General features: G+C 37.4%; 1 protein-coding gene and 1 pseudogene across 4 annotated transcripts in view; one reads left to right on the forward strand and one right to left on the reverse strand.

The window, feature by feature from the left end:
- The window catches only part of GABRR3 (gamma-aminobutyric acid type A receptor subunit rho3), a 394,852-nt gene that overhangs the window by 68,512 nt on the left and 302,088 nt on the right, over nt 1–24,252 (reverse strand). The window contains exon 1 of one of the 3 annotated variants that reach the window (XM_082392132.1): nt 6,903–9,816. The exons of 1 other annotated variant lie outside the window; for it this stretch is intronic. The gene's annotated coding sequence lies outside the window, so the exon portion shown is untranslated. Of the gene's footprint in view, nt 1–6,604; nt 6,624–6,902; nt 9,817–24,252 lie in introns of those variants that run through there. One more of the 3 variants, XM_082392133.1, reaches the window with a different exon arrangement.
- On the forward strand, nt 187–22,383 carry LOC309628786 (olfactory receptor 5AC1-like; annotated as a pseudogene). Its single transcript, XR_014249477.1, has 2 exons — nt 187–6,663; nt 17,332–22,383. The product of XR_014249477.1 is annotated as an olfactory receptor 5AC1-like (transcript).

Consider the following 24,252-nt stretch of genomic DNA (forward strand, 5'->3'; position numbering starts at 1 on the left):
CGGGCCTCTCACTGTCGTGGGCACTCTTGTTGCGGAGCACAGGCTCCAGACGCGCAGGCTCAGTAGTTGTGGCTCACGGGCTTAGTTGCTCTGCAGCATGTGGGACCCTCCCAGACCAGGGCTCGAACCCGTGTCCCCTGCATTGGCAGGCAGATTCTCAACCACTGTGCCACCAGGGAATCCCTCCTCTTTTGTTTTTAAGACAATTTTTAAAGAGCAGTTAACGGTTCACAGCATTTAAGTTTCCTCCATATCTTTTCATGGCTTGATAGCTCATCTCCTTTTAGCACTGAATAATATTCCATTGTCTGGATGTACCACAGTTTATTTATCCATTTACCTACTATAAAGGACATCTTGGTTGCTTCCCAGTTTTGGCAGTTATGAATAAAGCTGCTGTAAACATCTGTGTGCAGGTTTTTTTGTGGGTGCATAAGTTTTCAACTACACTGGGTAAATACCAAGGAGTGTAATTGCTGGATCATATGGTAAGAATCTGTTTAGTTTTGTAAGAGACCACCAAACTGTCTTCAAACGTGGCTGTACCAGTCCATATTCCCACCAGCCGTGAATGAGCCTTTCTGTTGCTGCACATCCTTGTCAGCATTTGGTATTGTCATGGTTCCAGATTTTGGCCATTCTAGTAGATGTGTAGTGGTGTCTCATTTTAATTTGCATTTCCCTGAAGACATATGATGTGGAGCATCTTTTTATATGCTTATTTACCATCTGTATAACTTCTTTGGTGAGGTGTCTGTTAAGGTCTTTGTCCCATTTTAAAATTGGGTTGTTTGTTTTCTTTTTGTTTGTTTGTTTTCTTATTGTTGAGTTTTAAGAGTTCTTTGTATATTTTGGACAATAGTCTTTTATCAGATGTGTCTAGCAAATATTTTTTCCCATATTGTAGTTTGTATTATCATTCTCTTGACATTGTCTTTTTTCTTTTCTCAATATTCAAATTTTTATTATGTGCTTGATGAAAAATTAAAGAACACATTACTTAGTGTTACCCATAATTCTTTTTTTCACACACACTGTATTTTATTTTTACAAGAGATAAGTAAACTGACACCAAGCATTGTAAATGGATGACCACAACAAAAGCAACAATGATTGCAATTACCAAACATGAAACACACTCATACTATTGACATTGTCTTTTGCAGAGCAGAACTTTTTTTTTTTTTTTTTTTAAAGAGAACATGCTGTGATCAGAGCAGTAATTATTTTTTTGGGGGGGTTTGTTTATTTATTTATTTATGGCTGTGTTGGGTCTGTGCGAGGGCTTTCTCTAGTTGCAGCAAGTGGGGGCCACTCTTCATCACGGTGCACGGGCCTCTCATTATCGCGGCCTCTCTTGTTGTGGAACACAGGTTCCAGACGCGCAGGCTCAGTAATTGTGGCTCATGGGCCTAGTTGCTCCACGGCATATGGGATCCTCCCAGACCAGGGCTCGAACCCGTGTCCCCTGCACTGGCAGGCAGATTCTCAACCACTGCACCACCAGGGAAGCCCCAGAACTTTTTAATTTTAATGAAGTCTAGCTTGTTTTGTTTTCTGGGTTTTTTTCATGGATTATGCCTTTGGTATGGTATCTAAAATGGCATCGCCATAGCCAAGACATCTAGGTTTTCTCCTTTGTTATTTCCTATGAGATTTATAGTTTTGCATTTTATATTTAGGTGTGTGATCCTTTTTGAGTTAATTTTTGTGAAGGGTGGAAGGTCTGTATTCTGCTCGTTTTGGATGGCATGTCCTATAAATATCTGTTAAGTCCATCTGGTCTAATGTGTCATTTAAGCCTGCTGTTTCTTTATTCATTTTCTGTCTGCATGATCAATCCATTGATGTAAGTGGGGTACTAAAGTCCTCTACCATTATTGTGTTACTGTCAATTTCTCTGTTAATATTTGCTTTTTATATTTAAGTGCTCTTATATTAAGTGCATATATGTTTATTTATGTTATATCTTCTGCTTGGATCGATCCCTTTATCATTATATAAAGCAGTTCTTTCTCTTTTATTACAGACTTTGTTTTAAAGTCTATTTTGACTGATGTGGGTATAGCTACCCCAGGTTTTTTTGTTTGTTTTTTTCCATTTGCATGGGTTGTCTTTTTCCATTCCTTCACTTTCAGTCTATCTGTGTCTTTAGCTCTGAAGTGACTCTTTTGTAGGCAACATATAGATGGGCCTTGATTTTTTAATTTTTAATCCAATCGGCTACCCTGTATTTTTTGATTAGAGAATTTACTCCATTGACATTTAAAGTAATTATTGATAAGTATGTACTTATATCCATTTTTTTATTTGTTTTCTGGCTGTTTTTATGGTTCTTCTCTGTTCTTTTCTTCTTCTTCTAGTCCACTTCTTTGTGGCTTGATGATTTTCTTTAATGTTACATTTGGGTTCCTTTCTTTTTATTTTTTGTGTGTCTATTGTAAGTTTTTAATTTATGGTTACCATGATGTTCATATATATATTGACCTATAACTATATCTACTTGTTTTAAAATGATAGTCTTTTAAGTTCAAACACATACAGGGATTCAGGGTCTTCCTACTCCACCATCTTGACTCTGTCTCTCAAGCTTGCTTTTTATTGTTATTTGTTAGCAGTTCTAAATGATACCAGTAATAGTATGCTCCTCCATGAAAAAAATATTTTGTTAATCTGTTTGAAACAACTGCTGCCATTACTGTTAAGTATTACTCATATGTATATAAATTTAAATTAGCATGTGTTATTAAAGAAGCATTAATAAAGAGTACATTCTGTTTAGAAGTTTATGCAGAGAACTTCCATTTGACAGTTGCTCTAGACCCATAGGAATTCAGCTATTTGTACTCATTTTAAGAATAAGCTTATAAAAGTTTGAAATTACTCAGATTGAAGTTTTGTCTCCAATCCCATTGGTATTACATATTCTTATATTTAAATGTTAGATTAAAATTTAATAATGAGAACACATTGACTAAAAAGACAGGGAGAATTTAAGTTACTTTAATTATATCATTGTATGGGAATCACTTGAAAATTCTATCTGTGTTTAAAATTTATAAAAATGAAACAGCATGCTAATTGCAAGGTAGGATATTTTTGTTTGCAAAGTGTATGTTTTAGTTCTTCCATCAGCTACAGCAAAGATGTTGATGACTCTGGTTATAGGTCTATTGAATGTAAGTGTAAAAAGAAGATAAAAATTTGGAAGATCATTGGCAAATTTGTAGAAGTTGAGGCATAAGAACAGAAACTAATATTAATTATTTATTATGGTGACAGAAATGTAAATGTATATTCTTTTAAACATATAAAAATGTAGTTAAAAACATTAATCTGTTGCTTTTTCATTTTTATTCTATAATATTTTATTTTTTACTGACATAATGTGAAATTAAAGAAAATTTTTATTGCTTGTATTCTTTTCTGACCATTGTTATTATTATTTTATTTTGTGATTATTACTGAGAATACTTCTATCATATAGAGGAGGCATTGTTGAGAAATTTTCAACTCCATCTGTCAAATAAGCTTGTTATGCCACTGATCCTGACTACCTTACAAAACAGCAATTCTAATCTATTTCTAGGTAAAAACCTAGGAATAGAAAATGAGTGCAAATGTCCACTGAAAGACAAATTCATAGCTAGCTTATTTACAACCAAACCCTGGAAACAACTCAAAAGTCCATCAACAGGAGAATGGATAAACTGTGGTGTTTAAGAAAACAATGGACTTCTATACAACAGAAAGTTGATTAAACTAATGGTACACAATGACATGGATGAATATAAAATATTACGTTGAGTAAAATAAGCCAGATACAAGAGTACTTCCCATATTATTTCATTTATAAAAACAGGCAACAATGCTGTGATAAAAAATCTACATTAATAAAACATTAATGTAGTATAAAAATAATAGCTTAATTTTGCTCTTGATAAACACTATTTTCTCCTGACTGTGTTTAGTTCATACTCTTGTTTTCTTTCAGGTGTAGCTAAAGAAAGACTGAATCTGTTTTCCATTAGCCTCTGCTTAGACAAATGGCTATCGGATTCCTCTTACAGAGAATCCTGTATCCATCTGCCTGCCTCCTGAGACATGTTCCTTAAAATTTCCTTATGATCATACTTTGTATACATTATTGTTTTAAATGATGAGCCAGTGAATGAGTTTATGACAGTTTAGCAAGGCTGCTACTATTCCTAATAACCACCAGTGACTGTCAGTTGAATATGTATGAAGTCACAGAGCATAGGGCTTGGCATATGGTAAGTGCTTAAATAAATAAATTCTTGATAAAGGAAAAATATAGTCCTAGTTGTTTTAAATACACTGATGTAAGATTTATACACAGTATTACCATTTTCCTCATATGGATATTCTTTTATTGTTTTTGGAGGTCTGACACAACTGTCTCTATGGTAGCAAATATGAACTTGGTGTTTGCTCTCTAAAAACAAATGCATTAATGAAGAAATTATACATGACACCAATTTTTTCAAATTTCCAAAAGATAATTAGTTTGAGGAGACTGGCTATGCACATCTATTCAGTTTATAAAAAGCTAACTGCAATTCTTTCCTCACAAATATTTATCTTGCCTTCCTAGAGTCCCATATTTCAGCAGGTGTTTCATTTATATTGGCAAGTTCTCCATTTTTGTCTATATTAGAGTACAGTATAATCAATCCATTAAATATCATTAAGCTATTACAAAGTGTCTGCTAGGTACTTAATTTATATAATTGGAGTAAATGGCCTCTTTGTAACATTTATGACAGGTCACTCAAGCAGAAGAGGAGCCAATGTTACAGAGATTTTTTTCACTTGAGATTGTCATTCTCAAACTTCAGTGAGCAAGAGCTCACAGGTATTGGCAGACAATAGCCAATATTTAATAATAAATTAAATGGAGTATAATCTATAAAAATATTGAATCACCAGTTTACCCCTGAAACGAATGTAATAATGTAATCAACTATACTTCAATAAAATAAATAAATATAATCCCTATAGGTTTTTCCTTTCCAGGTGATGTGTCTCATTTACTCCACAAAAATCACTATTTTCTGGTCTCTGTGCCAACTTGCAGATGGCATGAGCTAGATATAAAAGTTGTTTTATGTACAAAGTTAAACTGTCATTGTCACAAGTTAGCAATATCTCAATTTGGCTCACCCCAAATACCATTCCCTAACAAAAGAGCTTAGCTGCTTTACTTATAAATAACTAGAATAACTAACACAAATAAAGTTAATATTTAATGAGCCCTTTCTACCTGTGAAGTACAGCACTAAGGCTTGTTGTTTATCCTCTCATTTGATTCTTGCAACAGTCTTATAAGTGCACATTATTTACTTTCTTTCAAAATGAGGAAATCAAGGCTTAGATAATTTAAGTTATTGATCATAGTTTTAGAGGCAAAGCCAGTTTTGATCCCAAGTCTGTCTTTCCAAAGTCTATGCTCTTAATCAACTTCGCTATTCTTTCTTTCCATGTCTAGAAGTAGACTATCACATTTTAGTGAATTCGTACCCATTGTGAACCTTGACGACATCAAACATAGTTTCAATTGTTACAGCTAACTTTATGATATATTGCAATATTAGGCATGGAACATCTCCCATCTTTATTCTTTTTGTAAAATTCTTTTGACATAAAAAAATCAATTTGATTCCTGATGAATTAGAATTTACTAATCAAACTACCTCCCAATTATTTTGTTTGAGATTGCATATAATTTATATATTAATTTGGTAAAATTAACAACTTTACTAGATTTCAAGTCTTCCTAAGACTTGAAATGATTAATTTTCATACATTAAACAAATTTTTATGCCTTTCAGTAGTTTTACATTTCTGACAAATACATTAGGTCGGATATATTTCTTACCAAGTTTAATCATAAATATAGATATAGATAAATACAATTATGTGAATATGTGTGTGTGTGTGTGTGTGTGTATATATATATATATATATATATATATATATATATACACACATATATATTTATACACAGTTGAACCCTGAACAATGTTGGGGTTAGGAGTGATGACCCTCCGCTCAGTTGAAAACCCAGCATAACATATAGTTGGCCCTCTGAATACATGGTTCCTCCGTAACAATCGTTCTGCATCCATGGATCTGACCAACAGCAGGTTATGTAGTACTGTAGAAGTTAATGCTGAAAAAAATCTGAGTATAAGTGGACCTGTGCAGTCAAACCTGTGTTGTTCAAGGGTCAACTGTATTATAAATTTCTTTTTGGTAGTATAAAGTTTGGGAAATTAGTAATTTCAAAATTCGTATTGTAAAACAGTACAATTTTCCAAGAGGCCCATGATTTGTTGAAAGAAAATCCTTAATATCATGCATATATTTGGACAAATTATCTTTATCTCTATAACTTTATAATTATAGATTTTTATAAAATTGATGTAGCCAGAGAGACAACCCCCATGTTTTTCAAACTAAGAACATAGGAGAGGAGAGGAGCTTCAAGATGGCAGAAGAGTAAGGCACGGAGATCACCTTCCCCCCCACAAATACATCAGAAATACATCTACATGTGGACCAACTCCTACAGAACACTTACTGAACGCTGGCAGAAGACCTCAGACCTCCCAAAAGGCAAGAAACTCCCCGCATACCTGGGTAAAGCAAAAGAAAAAAGAAATAACAGAGACAAAAGAATAGGGACGGGACCTGCACCAGTGGGAGGGAGCTGTGAAGGAGCAAAGGTTTCCACACACTAGGAAGCCCCTTCGCGGGCGGAGACTGCGGGTGGCGGAGGGGGGAAGCTTCGGAGCCACGGAGGAGAGTGCAGCCACAGGGGTGCGGAGGGCAAAGCGGAGAGATTCCCGCACAGAGGGTCGGTGCCGACCAGCACTCACCAGCCCGAGAGGCTTGTCTGCTCAGCCGCCGGGGCGGGCGGGGCTGGGAGCTGAGGCTTGGGCTTCGGAGGTCGGATCCCAGGGAGAGGACTGGGGTTGGCAGCGTGAACACAGCCTGAAGGGGGCTAGTGCGCCACAGCTAGCCGGGAGGGAGTACGGAAAAAAGTCTGGAGCTGCCGATGAGGCAAGAGACTTTTTCTTGCCTCTTTGTTTCCTGGTGCGTGAGGAGAAGGGATTAAGAGCACCACTTAAAGGAGCTCCAGAGACGGGCATGGGACACTAAGGCTGCTGCTGCCACCTCCAAAAAGCCTGTGTGCGAGCACAGGTCACTCTCCACACCGCCCCTCCCGGGAGCCTGTGCAGCCCGCCACTGCCAGGGTCCTGTGATCCAGGGACAACTTCCCCGGGAGAACGCACGGCGTGCCTCAGGCTGGTGCAACGTCACACTGGCCTCTACTGCCGCAGGCTCGCCCCGCCTCCGTACCCCTCCCTCCCCCCGGCCTGAGTGAGCCAGAGCCCCCGAATCAGCTGCTCCTTCAACCCCGTCCTAAGCAAAGAACAGACGCCCTCAGGCGACCAACACGCAGAGGTGGGGACAAATCCAAAGCTGAACCCCAGGAGCTGTGCCAACAAACAAGAGAAAGGGAAATTTCCCCCAGCAGCCTCAGGAGCAGCGGATTAAATCTCCACAATCAACTTGATGTACCCTGCATCTGTGGAATACCTGAATAAACAACAAATCATCCCAAATTGAGGAGGTGGACTTTGGGAGCAATGATATATATATATTTTTTCCCTTTTTCTATTTTTGTGAGTGTGTATGTGTATGATTCTGTGTGTGATTTTGTCTGTAAAGCTTTACTTTTACCATTTGTCCTAGGGTTCTCTCTGTCCGTTTTTTTTTTTTTTTTTTTCTAGTATAGTTTTTAGCGCTTGTTATCATTGGTGGATTTGAGTTTTGGTTTGATTGCTCTCTTCTTTCTTTTTTTTTATTACTTAAAAAATTATTTTTTAATAATTATTTTTTATTTTAATAACTTTATTTTATTTTCTTCATTCTTTCTTTTTTGTTCTCCCTTTTATTCTGAGCCACGTGGAAGACAGGCTCTTGGTGCTTCAGCCAAGCATCAGGGCTGTGCCTCTGAGGTGGGACAGCCAATTTCAGAACATTGGTCCACAACACACCTCCCAGCTCCACATAACATCAAATGGTGAAAATCTCCCAGAGATCTCCATCTCAACGCCAAGACCCAGCTGCACTCATCGACCAGCAAGCTACAGTGCTGGACACCCTATGCCAAACAACTAGCAAGACAGGAACACAATCCCACCCATGAGCAGAGAGGCTGCCTAAAATCACAATAAGGCCACAGACACCCCAAAACACACCACCAGACGTGGACCTGCCCACCAGAAAGACAAGATCCAGCTTCATCCACCAGAACACAGGCACTAGTCCCCTCCACCAGGAAGCCTATATAACACACTGAACCACCCTTAGCCACTGGGGGCAGACACCACCAACAACAGGAACTACAAACTTGCAGCCTGTGAAAAGGAGATCCCAAACACAGTAAGCTAAGCAAAGTGAGAAGACAGAGAAACACATAGCAGTTGAAGGAGCAAGGTAAAAACCTGCCAGACCTAACAAATGAAGAGGAAATAGGCAGTCTACCTGAAAAAGAATTCAGAATAATGATACTAAAGATGATCCAAAATCTTGGAAATAGAATGGAGAAAATACAAGAAACGTTTAACAAGGACCTAGAAGAACTAAAGAGCAAACAAACAGAGATGAACAACACAATAAATGAAATTAAAAATTCTCTAGAAGGGATCAATAGCAGAATAACTGAGGCAGAAGAACAGATAAGTGACCTGGAAGATAAAAAAGTGGAAATAATTACTGCAGAGCAGAATAAAGAAAAAAAATGAAAAGAATTGAGGACAGACTCAGAGACCTCTGGGACAATATTAAATGCACCAATATTCGAATTATAGGGGTCCCAGAAGAAGAAGAGAAAGAGAAAGTGACTCAGAAAATATTTGAAGAGATTATAGTTGAAAACTTTCCTAATATAGGAAAGGAGATAGTTAATCAAGTCCAGGAAGCACAGAGAGTTCCATACAGGATCAATCCAAGGAGAAATATGCCAAGACACATATTGCTCAAACTATCAAAAATTAAATACAAAGAAAAAATAGTAAAAGCAGCAAGGGAAAAACAACAAATAATGTACAAGGGAATCCCCATAAGGTTAACAGCTGATCTTTCAGCAGAAACTCTGCAAGCCAGAAGGGAGTGGCAGGACATATTTAAAGTGATGAAGGAGAAAAACCTACAACCAAGATTACTCTACCCAGCAAGGATCTCATTCAGATTTGACGGAGAAATTAAAACTTTTACAGACAAGCAAAAGCTAAGAGAATTCAGCACCACCAAACCAGCTTTACAACAAATGCTAAAGGAACTTCTCTAGGCAGGAAACACAAGAGAAGGAAAAGACCTACAATAACAAACCCAAAACAATTAAGAAAATGGTAATAGGAACATATATATCAATAATTACCTTAAATGTAAATGGATTACATGCTCCAACCAAAAGACATAGACTGGCTGAATGGATACAAAAACAAGACCCATATATATGCTGTCTACAAGAGACCCACTTCAGACCTAGGGACACATACAGACGGAAAGTGAGGGGATGGAAAAAGATATTCCATGTAAATGCTAATCAAAGAAAGTTGGAGTAGTAATTCTCATACCAGACAAAATAGACTTTAAAACAAAGACTATTATAAGAGACAAAGAAGGACACTACATAATGATCAAGGGATCAATCCAAGAAGAAGATATAACAATTGTAAATATTTATGCACCCAACATAGGAGCACCTCAATACCTAAGGCAAATGGTAACAGCCATAAAAGGGGAAATCGACAGTAACACAATCATAGTAGCGGAATTAAACACCCCACTTTCACCAATGGACAGATCATCCAAAATGAAACTAAGTAAGGAAACACAAGCTTTAAATGATACATTAAACAAGATGGACTTAATTGATATTTATAGGATATTCCATCCAAAAACAACAGAATACACTTTCTTCTCAAGTGCTCATGGAACATTCTCCAGGATAGATCATACCTTGGGTCACAAATCAAGCCTTGGTAAATTTAGGAAAATTGAAGTCATATCAAGTATCTTTTCTGACCACAATGCTATGAGACTAGATATCAATTACAGGAAAAAACTCTGTAAGAAATACAAATATATGGAGGTTAAACAATACACTACTGAATAACCAAGAGATCACAGAAGAAATCAAAGAGGAAATCAAAAAATACCTAGAAACAAATGACAATGAAAACACAACGACCCGAAACCTATGGGATGCAGCAAAAGCAGTTCTAAGAGGGAAGTTTATAGCAATACAATGCTACCTTAAGAAACAAGAAACATCTCAAATAAACAACCTAACCTTACACCTAAAGCAATTAGAGAAAGAAGAACAAAAAAACCCCAAAGTTAGCAGAAGGAAAGAAATCATAAAAATCATATAAGAAATAAATGAAAAAGAAATGAAGGAACCTATAGCAAAGATCAATAAAACGAAAAGCTGGTTCTTTGTGAAGATAAAATTGATAAACCATTAGCCAGACTCATCAAGAAAAAAAGGGAGAAGATTCAAATCAATAGAATTAGAAATGAAAAAGGAGAAGTAACCACTGACACTGCAGAAATACAAAGGATCATGAGAGATTACTACAAGCAACTATATGCCAATAAAATGGACAACCTGGAAGAAATGGACAAATTCTTAGAAAAGCACAACCTTCCGAGACTGAACCAGTAAGAATAGAAAATATAAACAAACCAATCACAAGCACTGAAATAGAAGCTGTGATTAAAAATCTTCGAACAAACAAAAGCCGAGGACCAGATGGCTTCACAGGTGAATTCTATCAAACATTTAGAGAAGAGCTAACACCTATCCTTCTCAAACTCTTCCAAAATATAGCAGAGGGAGCAACACTCTGAACCTCATTCTACAAGGCCACCATCACCCTGATACCAAAACCAGACAAAGATGTCACAAAGAAAGAAAACTACAGGCTAATATCACTGATGAACATAGATGCAAAAATCCTCAACAAAATACTCACAAACAGAATCCAACAGCACATTAAAAGGATAATACACCATGATCAAGTGGGGTTTATCCCAGGAATGCAAGGATTCTTCAATATATGCAAATCAATCAATGTGATACACCATATTAACAAATTGAAGGAGAAAAACCAAATGATCATCTCAATAGATTCAGAGAAAGCTTTCGACAAAATTCAACACCCATTTATGATAAAAACCCTCCAGAAAGTAGGCATAGAGGGAACTTACCTCAACATAATAAAGGCCATATATGACAAACCCACAGCCAACATTGTCCTCAATGGTGAAAAACTGAAACCATTTCCACTAAGATCAGGAACAAGACAAGGTTGCCCACTCTCACCACTATTATTCAACATAGTTTTGGAAGTGTTAGCCACAGCAATCAGAGAAGAAAAAGAAATAAAATGAATCCAAATCGGAAAAGAAGAAGTAAAGCTGTCACTGTTTGCAGATGACATGATACTATACATAGAGAATCCTAAAGATGCTACCAGAAAACTCCTAGAGCTAATCAATGAATTTGGTAAAGTAGCAGGATACAAAATTAATGCACAGAAATCTCTTGCATTCCTATATACTAATGATGAAAAATCTGAAAGTGAAATTAAGAAAACACTCCTGTTTACCATTGCAACAAAAAGAATAAAATATCTAGGAATAAACCTACCTAAGGAGACAAAAGACCTGTATGCAGAAAATTATAGGACACTGATGAAAGAAATTAAAGATGATACAAATAGATGGAGAGATATACCATGTTCTTGGATTGGAAGAATCAACATTGTGAAAATGACTCTACTACCCAAAGCAATCTACAGATTCAATGCAATCCCTATCAAACTACCACTGGCATTTTTCACAGAACTAGAACAAAAAATTTCACAATTTGTATGGAGATACAAAAGACCTCGAATAGCCAAAGCAATCTTGAGAACGAAAAATGGAGCTGGAGGAATCAGGCTCCCTGACTTCAGACTGTATTACAAAGCTACAGTAATCAAGACAGTTTGGTACTGGCACAAAAACAGAAATATAGATCAATGGAACAGGATAGAAAGCCCAGAGATAAACCCATGCACATATGGTCACCTTATCTTCGATAAAGGAGGCAAGCATATACAGTGGAGAAAAGACAGCCTCTTCAATAAGTGGTGCTGGGAAAACTGGACAGATACATGTAAAAGTATGAAACCATACTGACACCATACACAAAAATAAACTCAAAATGGATTAAAGACCTAAGTGTAAGGCCAGACACTATCAAACTCTTAGAGGAAAACATAGGCAGAACACTCTATGACATAAATCACAGCAAGATCCTTTTTGACCCAGCCCCTAGAGAAATGGAAATAAAAACACAAATAAACAAATGGGACCTAATGAAACTTAAAAGCTTTTGCACAGCAAAGGAAACCATAAACAAGACGAAAAGACAACCCTCAGAATGGGAGAAAATATTTGCAAATGAAGCAACTGACAAAGGATTAATCTCCAAGATTTACAAGCAGCTCATGCAGCTCAATAAGAAAAAAACAAACAACCCAATCCAAAAATGGGCAGAAGACCTAAATAGACATTTCTCCAAAGAAGATATACAGATGGCCAACAGACACATGAAAGAATGCTCAACATCATTAATCATTAGAGAAATGCAAATCAAAACTACCATGAGGTATCATCTCACACCGGTCAGAATGGCCATCATCAAAAAATCTAGAAACAATAAATGCTGGAGAGGGTGTGGAGAAAAGGGAACCCTCTTGCACTGTTGGTGGGAATGTAAATTGATACAGCCATTATGGAGAACAGTATGGAGGTTCCTTAAAAAACTAAAAATAGAACTACCATATGACCCAGCAATCCCACTACTGGTCATATACCCTGAGAAAACCATAATTCAAAAATAGTCATGTACCACAATGTTCATTGCAGTTCTATTTACAATAGCCAGGACATGGAAGCAACCTAAGTGGCCATCAACAGATGAATGGATAAAGAAGATGTGGTGGGCTTCCCTGGTGGCGCAGTGGTTCAGAATATGCCTGCCAATTCAGGGGACACGGGTTCGAGCCCTGGTCTGAGAAGATCCCACATGCCACGGAGCAACTAGGCCCGTGAGCCACAATTGCTGAGCCTGCACATCTGGAGCCTGTGCTCCGCAGCGGGAGAGGCCACGACGGTGAGAGGCCCGCACACCGTGATGAAGAGTGGCCCCCACTTGCCGCAACTAGAGAAAGCCCTCGCACAGAAACGAAGACCCAACACAGCCATAAATAAATAAATAAATAAATAAATAAATAAACCCAAAAGTTAAAAAAAAAAGATGTGGTACATATATACAATGGAATATTACTCAGCCATAAAAAGAAATGAAATTGAGTTATTTGTAGTGAGGTGGATGGACCTAGATTCTGTCTTGCAGAGTGAAGTAAGTCAGAAAGAGAAAAACAAATACCATATGCTAACACATATATATGGAATCTTAGAAAAAAAAAATGGTCATGAAGAATCTAGGGGCAAGACAGGAATAAAGACACAGACCTACTAGAGAATGGACTTGAAGATATGGGGAGGGGGAAGGGTAAGCTGGGATAAAGTGAGAGAGTGGTATGGACATATATACACTACCAAACGTAAAATAGATAGCTAGTGGGAAGCAGCCGCATAACACAGGGAGATTCGATTGGTGGTTTGTGACCACCTAGAGGGAAGCTGTAGGGAGGGTGGGAGGGAGGGAGACGCAAGAGGGAAGAGATATGGGTATATATGTATATGTTTAACTGATTCACTTTGTTATAAAGCAGAAACTAACACACCATTGTAAAGCAATTATACTCCAATAAACATGTTAAAAAAGAAAAGAACATAGGAGAATATAAATGATATATTATTCAATTACAAGTAGTTTGTGAAAAATATGTGTAGCTGTAGCATAATCATATATATAAAATTTTCAATAAATTATATATATAAATGTGTGTAAAACAAATATATATGTAAATATACCAAGAGAGGTACATGCATTGGTTAAAGGTGAAAGAAAAAATACCCAAAATTTAAATGTATTTTCCAGTGATTAGTGAGATTACAGCAATTTGTTTCCTTTGTGCTTTTCTACATTTTCAATTTTTTTCTACAATTAGGTTGTAATTTTTCTACTATTAAACTGAAATTGCTTTTAGAAGAAAGAAACAAGCTATGAAAATAATAGTTGCAAATGAGTATGTTCAAAATGATATGTTGATTAACCTATAATACCCAATAGATTGACTTTATTCTATAGGGAATCTTTTGGTAGCATTGAGGGAGTTTCAATATTATCTTCACAAACAGATTTGAAGATGAGAGGATATAAATACCTTTCCTTCTAAACTGCATTTCTCAAAGAAGATTAATGAGATGAATAATTGTTTTTGACATTTTTGTTCTTGTACTTTAAGAGTTCTTCATGAAAATTTATATTTTATGGCATCTCTGCATCTTCTTATTGGGATTGGGTGAGAATTCAATGCTTTATTTTATTGTCATTATCCTTTCCATGAAATGTGATAGAACATATCATTTTAGTACCAAGAGTTTCTCAGGAGCTGTCAAAATATCTGAAAAAAATTTGAAATGATTTAACTACCAAATGGAACAGGCAGCAATCCTGAACTGAACAGTTAAATAAACATTATGTTCAAGCCTCTGAACCCTTAGGGATACAAGCTATATATTTGTAGAATGAAGATTTGAATTGGTGATATTACATATAGAGTTTGTGTGTTTAACCGTTATACTCTACTAGTTAACTAAATAGCAAAGAGGAGTCATAGACTCATAGACTGTGGGCAGATGTGCCTTAGAAAATCCAGTGCACTACAGATGAGAATCTTAGAACAAGGTCATAAAGTGGTTTAGGCATTGTCATTTAGTAATTTAGAAGTGGAATTGAGACTCAAAGCTTCAGAAATTTTGTTACATTTTTGTGAACATTTTCTTTGCCAGGATAATGAGTTATGGAACCAATCTATTTAATAGTTTGTGTCTGTAAAAGTGGAATTCATTCTAGCCTTTACTGTACTGTCACAGAATCCAGAAGATTTTCCAACAGTGAAGAATCATAGGGTTATGGAGTTTTAAGGGCAGTCTATGCCTTTGTCTTCAATCCGGTTCTTGTTTAGATTGTTACATCTCTGGAGATAGGCAGAAAGAAGGAGTTCACCACATCTGCCCCAAGCCATACCTCATTACTGTATTCTAGGCAGAATGTAAAATGTAGATAATCTGCTACTTTCAATGATATGACAGCAGTGTGCTTGCTCAATGACTACTGCCAATGTTACCAGCCTCTCATTTTGTACTTTTTAAGTCTAATCTTAATCTCAAACAAATTTTCTCTTTTCCTATTCCTTATGAAGTTTGCAGAAGTGCTTTCCTCAACATAGCCTCCCTTTTTAAAGGAAAAAAATAACAAACAAAAGAAAAAAACAACCCCCCCCACAAAACCTCTATGTGCATTTCTGTAGAAAATACCCCAATTCTTCTATATATTTACTGTTCAAATATTATTCTTGTCAGAACTGAATTCACAAACCCTATCTTCCTCAAATTTTCTACATTGTTTCCTTTTTTTGAATTACAGTGCAGGCACTTTGAGAAAATGTTTCAGGCTAGCATAGACTTGGCAGTGAAATCTTCATCTACGTTCTGCAGAGTTGGTGACTAGGATATAGAAATAAAAATTTGTGCTGGAATGACTCCCATGTGGTTGGACATGTCATAAAAGCCAGGGAACTGTGAATCCAAGTCTTATTCCCTTGCATGGTTATATACTTAGATCAGCTGTTTCTAAATGGCTAGATCCTTCTTTAGATAACCGAGGCAGGGATTTGGAGGCACAGAACACATTGTATATTCAGAAATGTATACAATTTGTCACTGATAAAATGCATTGTGATGATGTGGACTTAGGTTTATCCCTCTGGGTTTCCACAGGATCTAGCCTTCTCATTTGCTTCACAAGATTATAAGATTAACAGGTGCATTTGTAATTTGGGGCTCTTTTCTGCCTCAGCTATCTTCATGTTAGCCATTGCCTACCAACGTGTTTCATCTTTTCTCCTCATTTGATTTGGGTGTAAACAAAATCTTAATTTTTACTATTTAAATTGAATCCAGATATTCAAAACATTAAACACTGGCTATTCTTTCCACTTTGGTGTTTTTTGTAATGTTACATTCTACCCTGACTTTGATAGTCTCACTTGTAATCTCAAAAAGGGCAGGGAAGGATAATTGTTTTAGAATTATGTGCTTCTGACATATTAGAAACATTCTTGGTTAACTGCATGATAATTATCTACATTGGCATGTAGAGTCCTAGCTCTTAGATTCTTCCCAAATCTGCAGATAAGCTGGCTAATATCTGATCTTTTCTCTCTTCTTAAAGGAGGGGTTATTTTAACATCATTGGTAAAACACAGAGTTACAGTTTTACAGTGTGGGTGAGCTAGGAATGACAGTGTTCTAGCTTAGGAGACACTAAATAAATGTTTGATGATTATGTTCACATATGAGAATTTATTGAGTAAAATTAAAAACAGTCTATTTGAAATTTGGTGTTGTTTTGAGGAATGTATAACCAAAAGAGTCTGTTAGGAATTTGGGGTAATTTTTGATGAATACATAATCAAACATAATGATAATGGATAGGAAACAGCAAAAATGAAATTTTAACTTACTGTCTTACTATTCTACCCATTAATGTCTTAGTAGGAAATGATACATATCCATTGTACAAAGATACAGTCTAGTTTTTTGGTTCAATAGAAAAGTTACAATTGAGTTCTTGAGAAATGGTGAAAACACTTTTGAACCTGCACCAGTCTCACTTTTTAGAGACTGTAGAATAAAACGTATTACATATTTTTTATTCTTAATTTTGTAGAACATTTCACTGTTAATACATTCAGTTTTAAGGTATTTATGAGTGACAAGTTATGGACTAAGTCAAATGGTGTCCACAGCCTGCTCCATAAACCTTTTAGGTAAATATATATTTGAAAAACCTTTAAAAAACTCCTTCCTCCTCAGAATTCTTTATAATATACTTAACACTCTTCAGCGTGTTTTTAAAAAGAGAGACCCTTTACCTTCATATTTGTTCAGTAAGGGGCATCTGAAATACAGAAATTGACACTGCAATCCAATATAAGTTTTCAATTAACCTTGATTAATTTTTTTCATTTCATTTCTCCATTGCAGTGATCAGCCTGAGTGAATATGATAGAAGCAAACAAGACACGGTGACTGAGTTGGTTCTCACAGGGCTTATAGATCTTCTAGGACTGCAGGTCTCCTGTTCCTGGTGTTCTTGGTGATCTCCCTCACCACTGTGGTGGGCAACCTTGGACTGATTTTTCTCATCTGGAAGGACCCCCATCTTCACAACCCCATTTACTCATTCCTTGGCAGTTTAGCCTTTGCAGATGCTTGTTCTTCATCTTCTGTAATTCCCAAGATGTTTATACATTTTTTATCAAAAAATCATGTGATACCTTTCCTTGTATGGCCCAATTTTATTTTTTTAGGTCCAGTGCCACCTCAGAATGTTTCCTCCTGGTAGTGATGGCCTATGACTGCTATATAGCCATATGCAACCTCTTGCTTTATCCAGTGGTGATGCCCAACAGACTCTGTATTCAGTTTATAGCTGTTTCATATTTCATTGGTTTTCTACATTCAGCAATTCATGTGGGTTTGTTATTTAGATTAACTTTCTGCAGGTCCAATGTAATACATTATTTCTACTGTGAAATTTTACAACTGTTCAAAATTTCTTGCACTGATCTTACAGTTAATACACTTCTGGGTTTTATCTCTTCAGCTTTTATACAAGTCTTCAGTTTTATGACCATCATGGTTTCTTACACCCGTGTCCTCTTTGCCATCCTGAAAAAAAAGTCTGAAAAGGGCAGGAGCAAAGCCTTCTCCACATGCAGTGCTCACCTGCTCTCTGTTTGCTTGTTTTATGGCACTTTTTTCTTCATGTATGTGCATCCTGGGTCTGGGCCCTCTGGAGATCACGACAAAATGTATTCTTTATTTTATACAATAATGATTCCTCTACTAAATCTTTTTATTTACAGCCCGAGGAACAAAGAGTTTATACATGACTTGAGAAGAATAATAAAGAAATGAATAGTTGCTAGAGAAGTTTCAAACTGTTTCTTCTTTACTGTCTGCTGAAAAAAGCCCCCAGTCCTAAAGATTAGCCATGACTATGCCGTTTCATCAGAGAGCTAGTGGTCATTGTGATCCATGGCTCTGTGTGAAGGAACCCAGCTTCCTATTATGTTTACTTGGATATGGGGCCAGTGAAAGTTTGGTAATCTTACCTGTAACTAGCTCATTTAGAAACACTGTGCTCCATTTTTGTTTAAGCATTTAGCTTTTGCAAATTAGCTATTTTCCTGGGACTTTAAACATTCTAGATAGTAATTGACAGTTTTACTGAGAAATAGCTGTGAGGCTGGCATACAGGGTTAGTCACTTAGTTCCTGAGTGAGCCTAGCTCACTGCTCTGGACCTACAAAGTAATAAGGCTTCACTGTTCTCTGCCATACACAGTAACTCCAGTAGACTGATAAAAATAAAAGTGCTTCTTGACAGAACATAATCCTGAGAAGAAATGTACTATTTAGTGATAAAGGAAAAAGTAAAAAGTTCTAAAATTTGGTGGATCTTAGGAAGACAAATGGAAGCTGGCATGAATTGAATTAAAGAATGGAGCATCAAAATTAACCACAGTTCATATGTATAACTCCACATACTGTTTTTTATAAGGGATATTGCATGTAGCATGATATTCCATAACTTATAAGTTTAGGAATATCTGAGTGTAATAAGAAGCAATTCCAGAGGTCAGCGTTGATTGCATTACTGTTCCAATCAGTTTTAGCAGAAGCTGACTGGGAAGAAGGCAGGGAACCTAGATCAGAGTCAAGAACCTGGTTTAGTATGTAAAGATATGGATGAAAACTTGTGTCAATGAATTCCCTACCACTAATGTACTTCAGTTTGGGACGTGATCACTTAAATATATATACATACCCCAATTTATTTTAGAAGTATTAAATAGACATAAATGATTCAACTCCTCTGTTAGCAAAACAATATGTTCCTTAGACAATCTGTTTTTTCTTAGCACATTCATTTAGGAAAAATAATTATACAAAATGAGAATGTAGTTTAAATTGTTTAAGAATAAAAATATGCTTGTTGTTCTAGTATTTTAAAAACACTTTAGATCTCAATAGTTCCAACAAACATACTAAAAGTATTATCTAAAAATGTAGGCATATGGTAAATTTATTTTATCACTTCAATCTAGCATACAAGCATTAATGGAAAAATTCAACTTGTTTGTATGGTCTCAAGATTAATTCAAATTGGTCCCCAATAACAAAATTTATTTTAAAAATATCCCACATGATTAAAAACTATCTGTACTTGTAGGCGATTTTCAACAATTTCAGTCTTTGCAACTCATCTTGTAAACTAAATTGGTTTCCTTAACATTTTAATTTTCTTTTTGAGTAAAATCTTTTTCTATAATTTACTATTGGCCTTTTAAAAGTAAATACTAAATACTTTTTATCATTTATGTACATGTAAATACATTTATTTCTTAATGTACATGGTACAACATGTTTTATTTGAAGTGTTTGCAAAAGCAACTACAGTAGTCTCCCCTTTTCTGTGGGGAAATACGTTCCAAGACACCCGTGGATGCCTGAAACTGCTGATAGTACTGAACCCTGTTTTCTGTTCATGTTTTCTACCCACAACTTTAATGTCACTTCCAGCTTAACTAAGCATTCATCACACACTGTGCCTGTAACTTTTGCAGTTTGAGGTGCAACAGCAAAACTAGCAAGAATTTATTTCTCTTTCTTCACAATTTAACGAACAGAAGATTTGTTCTTACCATAGATGTTAGCAGCCTCAGCATATGATTTTTTTTCTTTCCTATTAAGTTGAGAACTTTCATATTTTCACTTAAAGGAAGCACTTTATGGCTTTTCTTTGGCAATTTCAAATTGCCAACATCACTACCCTTGTGCTTCAGGGCCATCATTAAGTAAAATGAGGGTTACTTGAAAACAAACACTGCAATACCGCAAAACTCAATCTGATAACCCAGACAGCTACTAAGTGACTAAGGGCAGGTAGTGTATATAGCGTGTATGCTAGGCAAAGAGATGGTTCACATCCCGGACAGGATGGAGTAGGACGGTGTGAAATTTCATCATGCTACTCAGAATTGGTGTACAATTTCAAACCTATGAATTGTTTATTTCTAGAACCATTTAATATTTTCAGAACATGATTGACCTTGGGTAATGGAAACTGTGGAAAGCAAAACTGTGGATAAGGGGGAACTACTGTATATGTTATGATATCTTAATATCTTTACAATTGCACAAGTAATACACGATTTTATCAGGATTATTTTCAACAAAATTCCAGCTATTATACACATTAAGTTGAACTATAGTAGTTTCCTCCAGTTTGATGGCCCCCTGAGGAACTGACATTTATACAATCTTGCAATGTCAACTCAGGAGATGCATCAACTTGGGATAAATTAGATCCTAGCTAGGGTTGGTATGAACTGATTGCTGATCTGAAATGTTCCTAAGTGTGTTGTATGTCAAGTATCTCAAAATTGTTTATTGTACAGTCTGTATTTTATGGAATGCAGCTGCACTAAAAAGTGGATGTGAGGCAAATGTCCTTCTAAGTGGTGGGTGACAAGCAAGTTATTTATGCTGAGAGACTGCAGACCCTCCCTGCACCTTCCTTGTGCTGAGTGATCTGTACTTAGATCAGTTTGCATTCAGTGAATGACTTTGGATCAAAAAGTCTACAAATAATAAATGTGGGACAGAGTGTGAAGAGAATCCTCCTACACTGTTGTTGGGAATGTAAATTGGTGCAGCCACTATGGAAAACAGTATGGAGGTTCCCTAAAAAACTAAAAATAGAGTTACCATATGATCCAGCAATCCCACTCTTGTTCACATACCTGGAAAAGACAAAAGCTCTAATTCAAAAAGATACATGCATCCCAATGTTCATAGCAGCATTATTTACAATAGCCAAGACATGGAAGCAACCTAAGAGTTCCTCAACAGATGACTGGATAAAGAAGATATGGTCTATCTATCTATCTATCTAGATATACCATATATATATTTATAATATATATATTACTCAGCCATAAAAAAGACAAATAATGCCATTTGAAGCACCATGGATGGACCTAGAGAACATCATACTAAGTGAAGTAAGTCAGACAGAGAAAGACAAATATATGGTAGCACTTATATGTGGACTCTAAAAAATAGTATAAATAAACTTATTTACAAAACAGAAAGAGACTCACAGACATACTTATGGTTACCAAAGGGGAAGTAGCAGGGGAGGGATAAGCTGGGATTATGGAATGAATAGATGTGCACTACCATATATAAAATAGATAACTGGTTACAGCCGCAGCAAGATGGCAGAGTACAAGGAGGTGGAGCTCACCTCCTCACACAAGTATAATACAAATACATCTACAAATGGAAAAATTCTCACAGAACACCTACTGAACACTAGCAGAAGACCTCAAACACCTGAAAGGACAAGAAAGATCTCCATGTAAGTGAGTAGGATGAACGAAAGAAAAAAAAGGAAGTGGGATGGGACCTGTGCCCCTGGGAGGGAGCTGAAAAAGAAGAAAAGTTCCCACATCCTGGGAAGACCCTCACTGGTGGGGAGATTAGCCAGGACAGAAAGGGAGCTTCAGAGGCTCAGAGGAGAGCGCAACAACTGGGTTGTGTCAGGCAGAACAGAGAGAGCTACACAGACAGTCGTGCCACCACCCTGCACACCCCAGACTGAGATGTGCATCCGATGGTACAGCGGGCGCTGGGTGCTGAAATGTGGGGCTCAGAGGACAGATCTTGGGAGAGGACTGCTATTGGCTGCGAGAGACAGCCTGAAGGGGCTGGAGTGTGGTATGGCTGCAACCAGGGGTGTTTGTGGAAGAAGCCTGGGCCCACCAAAGAAGCGAAGCTCCATTGTTAAGTGGCACATGAAGGGGAGGGGCTACCATAACAGCCTCTTTCTCCACATGCCGGCTCCTGCCTTAGTGACTCCCATGCCCCAGCCACGGCCTCAGGGGTGCCCACCTTTGTGGGCTCCTGCATCCCAGCCACCACCTCAGCAGGCTCTCATGCCCCAGCCACCACCTCGGGGGCTCTTGTGCCCCAACTGCTGCCTTGATGGGCTACTGCACCCCAGCCACTGCCTCAGCAGGCTCCAGGAGCAGATGCCAGTGGGTTACCCATGCCCATAGGTGGGGCTGAAACCACAGCTGAGCCCCAAAGGCCACGTGACTTAGGAAGCAAGGCTGAAATCTCTCCACATAGCTGTGTGAGCCACAGATTTACACCTCTGCTGCCAGCTTTGTAAATTCAGCACCTGCAGGACATCCAAGTGGATAATGGGTGTTCCCGTGGCTGGGTAGGTTCTGGCCTTAGCAGCTATGGGCTTTGTGGGCACATGCACATGGGAACTGGGCTGGGTCAGGGTTTGAGCTGCCTCCATAGCTCCCACAGTGGGTCCAGGTTCATGACTACTGTAGTCCTGGGACCTGACTTCAGTGGACCTGTGATGGTGGCTTTGTGAAAACAACACCTGAGGGACACCAGGACCAATTGCCAGCATTCCCAAGGTTGAGATGGGGCCAAGGGCAGTGCCAATAACAGAGTATTTTGTGAGCCCACACAATGGGTGATGGGTGACACCACAGAACAGACTCACCAGTGAACAGCTCTGACAGAGGAATACTCAGTGGTTCCTCTCCCAGTGGGAGCATTCCAATCCCACCTATCTCACACTGCAGCTCAGAAACACAGCCTAGAAACAGATCTAGGGACTTCTACTCCAACAACTAGGGAACATACTCAGCCCCTGACAGGACAGTAACAACCACAGAGCAAAGAGGAAGCCTTACACAATATCCAGTGCAGGCTCTGGTCACCACAACACCAGTAACACCTCCTATCAAGAGGATAATGACCAGCATACACTGAGGAAAGAGGTGGCAGGCATTCACACTGAAAACAGCCCTTGCACCAAAAAAATTAAACCCACACAGGCTACACAGGGATGCTCCCACACAAAAATAGCCCTCCAAGACCAAGTAGACAACTGTTTCTCCTAAACTCATAGAGCAAGAGAAATACAAGTAAAATGAAGAAGCAGAGGAACCACTCTCAATTAAAAGATCAAGAGATTCCCCTGAAAGAACAATCAATGAAACAGACCTCTTCAGTCTAATAGACACTGAGTTCAAAAAGAGATAATAAAAATAGTGAAGGAATTAAGAAGGACTATTGATAGAAATGCAGATTACTATAAAAAGGAATTAGAAACTAAACAGGAACCAAGAAAAATTAGAGAACTCATTCACTGAGGTGAAAGCTGAACTAAAGACAATGAATAGCAAAATGAATAATGCAGAGGAAAAAATAAGTGATGTGGAAGATAGAAATAATGGATATTGCTCAGTCAGAACAGCAGACAGAAAGCCAAATGGAAAAATAGATAAATAAAAGCAATATAGGAGACCTATGAGATAATATAGAGCATGCCAGTCTACAGATAGTAGGGATTCCAGAAGGAGATGAAAGAGAAAAGGTGATTGAAAATGTATTTGAAGAAATTATGGCTGAAAACTTCCCAAACCTAAAGAAGGAAACAAATATCCTGGTCCAGGAAGCACATAGGGTCCCAAACAATATAAACCCAAACAGAATTACACCAAGACATATCGTAATAAAAATGGCAAAACTTAATGCTAAAGAGAGGACTCTAAAGGCAGCAAGAGAAAAACAAAGAGTTAATTACAAGGGAGCCCCCACAAGGCTATCAGATGATTTCTCTACAGAAATGTTGCAGGCCAGAGGGAGTGGCAAGATCAAAGTCCTGAAAGGGAAAAATCTGCAACCTAGGATACTCTACCCAGCAAGATTATCATTAAGAACAGAGGGAGAGATAAAGAATTTCCCAGACAAGCAAAAACTAAAAGAATACAGCAGTAGTAAACCTATCCTAAAGGAAATATTG

This window comes from Balaenoptera borealis (assembly GCF_965194805.1).
Source record: "Balaenoptera borealis genome assembly, chromosome: 5".
Lineage (NCBI taxonomy): Eukaryota > Metazoa > Chordata > Mammalia > Artiodactyla > Balaenopteridae > Balaenoptera > Balaenoptera borealis.